Raw genomic sequence first — 4181 nt, 5'->3', positions numbered from 1 at the left:
GATTTCTAATTATTAATGGTGCAATTAAAAACAACCAGAATTGGAGGAACACAAAGATGTTGGAGGTATGTAGCTGGAGAAGAATGGACAGCTTTCACCTTTCTCCACAAGGATCTCCAGGTCCTGTAGACCTTGATTTCTTTACTGATGAAGAATCTGTCTATCCATCATAGCCTTAGATATATACAAGTCTCTGTAGCAAACATTTTCAAAGACTCACAACTCTCCGAGGTATTAGAGATGTAAGAAACAACAAGGAATAATTAGAACTGACTGTCTACAGCTCTGCACCATCTGGTGAGTAAGGATGGCTTTGGAGTTTCCAGCTTCTGCTGTTGTGGAGATTCATGTGATGTGAATTTCTATATTTTGTCCCACATGCTATATACCACAGAGACGCAAGGTCTTATAGAGATGGATATCTTGAAGCTTATCAATTAACGTGACATCTCAGACGTACATGTGCTGTCTGCACTATTCGCTTATTTATATTACTAACACACTATACGTATAGTTGTTTGACTATCCAAGTGATTGGCTGGCTATCAGTTCAACTGATTGCCTGTTGATTGTTGATTGCACAGTGACAAAAATGAGCATTTTTTCTTCTAAAGCATCGTATGTAGTGATATCATCTAACTGTCTGAAAGTTATCACGTAGCAAAAATGAAAGATAATGTGAGACAGAAATGAAATATTTTCCAGTCTCATTGTCAAAATTATGTGCTAGCTGCAGAGTTGAACAGGAAACCTGAATAAATAACAGCAGAAACTCTGTTAACAAAACTGTGAAAAGAGTGCTGCAAGCCAAATTGCACGTCATATCTCACTGAGGAACAGAAAAGCTGGACTGCAGAATATTGAAGGCCTCGAAGTCCCATTTTGAACCCACTACTAATGGCATTTACTGGCAGCATGTTTGTAACATCAGAGCTCAGGAAGAAATATTTCCAGAAGGGATAGCAAAAAGATCAAAGCCAGAGTACAGGATGTAAATATTATAGTGGACAACACATCAAAGTAAAGGAAACATGTCCAGTGTGGAGAAAGCAATCATCTAACTACCAGAAGCTGAATCACCTTGTACATAAGTGTTCAACTGGAAATCAATAAAGTAAGCCTCGAAAGATGGCAGCTGAAGAAATGTTGGGTGATAATTAAGTCCATAAGACCATAAGAAATAGGAACAGAAGTAAGTCATTTAAGTCTGCCTTGCCATTCAGTAGGATCATGGTTAACTTGACATTCCTCACATTCACCTTCCTGCCCTTTCCCCATTATCTGTGATTCCCCTACTGATCAAGAATCTATCTATTTGAACCTTAAATATACACAGTCCTCTGTGGCAGAGAGTTCAAACTCACAACCCCTTGAGAGAAGAAATTCTCTCTCACCTCAGTCTTAAATTGATGCCCCTTTATTTTGAGACTATGCCTTCTAGCCCTGGATGCCTTCTAGTCCATCCTGTATACCAACATGGAGGAGCTGGAAAAGAAGAGAGTAATTGAGAAAGTGGCAACTCCTACACCTGAACTCACAGTATGGTAGCAGTGAAAACACTTGGAAAGTTGAGAGTGTGTGTAGGTTCAAAGGATCACCATAATGCTTTGAACACATCTCACAACCCCATGTCAGTCATTGAAGAAATGTTGCCACAACCTTCCAAGGTAAATATCTTTGCTACTCTAGGATTGACAAACGTAACTGAAGAGCTATGAAGCACCAGTTTTTGACAGCTAACTAGACATAATTTGGGAAGTGCAGATGGTTCTACATGTTGCTATGATCCCAGCTAATGTTATCAGCAACTCAAATCTGGCATGACAGAATATTCATTTGTTTTGGTGGTGTTCTGTTAGTGAAAACCAAACATGCAATGCTCTAGATTTGGTATTAACAATGAAACGGAAGTTTATTATTCTAAGGAAATGATGATAAAATAGAATGACCTAAATTATTTATGTACAACACACGTTTAAAGATTTTGAATCTAAAATACATTCCCATTAATCTTAACACACTCCTTTACAGTTCTCATACCAGAGAAAATTCCCTCCTCTATCATATTTTTAGAACATGGATTACCTGTGGCTTTAACTCCCAGTCTCAAGAGTCTGATAGCCTCTTCCTTGAATCTTCATGCAATTGAGTTTAGACATTTTCAGCTTCCAAATACCCTTTAGGATTTTAAGTAAACACTTCTGATCTGGAACTTTCAAACTGAGGTAACCTATTTCTCAACATTTCTAAACTACCTCCATTCTTCAAGAGAACTATGTTACACATCCAGTTTCAATTAAGACCTCTGCAAAACTCTCAAACTGAAGCAAAAAGATGTTTCCAAGCCATGTGTATTTTCCCTAAGACAAAATGTTCTGAATTCTACTTTTTGAAACACAATGCATGACTGCTTACCCTGTTTGCTCAGAAAACGCACTCAAATGAAACAAAACCCCACTATACTCCAGAAGTTTCTTTCAGAAAATACCTTTGACAATAAATTATCATGGCTATAGAAATCATTAAACCTGTTTACACTGAAAACCTACATAACACCAATTCCAGATTTGAAAGTCAAAAATAAATGAAATTAAAATATATATGAATCATACACCTTACATCACAGTTTCATTTTGTATTTTCACTTGCTCTGGAAGAATACAGGTAACATACGATAGTCAGCAATCTTTCTGGAATGGATGCTATTGTGAATCATCTGCTAATCTATAATATGGAAATACAATGGAAAAAAACTATTGCAGACCATCATTAGAATCTATGGTAATTGTTAGAGACAGTTCCCAGATGAGCCTGAAAATGAATAAGAAAAAGGTGCATTCAAGATGCCTGAAGTCAAGTATATTGTTCATACACTGACAGCAAAAAGACTTATCTAGACTCTCATAAGGTGTGAGCTGTAGTAGAACTGCAGTAATCAGAAGTGAAGGTGGTGTAATGATTTGTTGAACTAGCGAACTATGTAACTAAGATAATTCTGAACATGTCATCAGATTGTTATCTCTATGCAAGATCACTTCTGAAGGATGTGCAATGGTATTGGGGCACAGAACAGGAAGCAGCCTTCACTTGAACCAAACATTAGTGAAACAACATTACTGTTGAGATACTGTAATATCATTGATGTAGTCACCTTGCAGTGAGACAGGACTTGGAGCAACCCTCATGCACCAAGGTCAATCAGTTGCACTCACATCCAGAGTATTAACATAAACTGAATAATGCTACACACAGATTGGAAAAGAGTGCTTGCCTATTGTTTTTGTATGTGAGCATTTACTCAATACCTGTTTGGGAGAAACAATGGGACAGTAGAGTCCAACTACAAACTACTTCAGTACATTTTTCTGAAAATGCTTCTTCCAGCTTTAAAATGACTTAAATAATTCTGCTTTATTTGCAGAGATATCATTTGGTAGTGGCATACAGCAAGGGAAGCAGATGAACATTGCTGGCTTGCTGTTCAAGAACTGTTCTTCTTCTGAAGAAAGTTAAGGATGCTAATATTATATGTGAAATCTTACAAATTCAATGAGAAGCAACTGCATGACATTGACTCTGAAATTCATTAACAGTGTAGAGACATTGAATCTGAAAGACAAACATTTTGCTCTGGTAAAGCACATGAGATGGGAATGACATTACTTGGAGAAGGAACATCACACTTGATTCAAGCAAATACCAGGTGAACAGACAATACCAACATGGATGTGTACAATTAGAAGACTGGAACAATTTAAAGATTATGTATACACTGCCTGTACAGAGATGGATGGAAGTGGGACAGACTGAAATGAATGAACAGTTTTTATTCATGAGTGTCAACCTATTGATTGACCATTTATCTTGGGTGATTTGTAACTGCAAATGATAGTGCTTGTAAATGATTTTGTTTTTATGAAAAGGAGAATGTTTGGAGAAATATGTTTTTAAGGACACTATACATTTTGAGTTTTCATAATCATGTGACCTCAACTGCAGATGATTTCAGTTTTAGTGAGAAAAGCTATAAAAGCCTACATGCACCAAGTCTGAGCTGCGTTGAAGATACTGATGATGTGGTGAGGAGAGCCAATATTTCCTAAGTCTGCCTCAATTTTTACTTGCCCACAACAATGATACTGGATTTGGGTTGATTGAGGTGCCAAAAAAGCCGTGGATTT

This window comes from Chiloscyllium plagiosum, unplaced genomic scaffold (genome assembly GCF_037043375.1).
Source record: "Chiloscyllium plagiosum isolate Xiang-an unplaced genomic scaffold, Cpla_swu_hap1 HiC_scaffold_30, whole genome shotgun sequence".
Taxonomy (NCBI): domain Eukaryota; kingdom Metazoa; phylum Chordata; class Chondrichthyes; order Orectolobiformes; family Hemiscylliidae; genus Chiloscyllium; species Chiloscyllium plagiosum.
The sequence above is the reverse complement of the archived record's forward strand: the minus strand, read 5'-3'. Positions refer to the sequence as shown.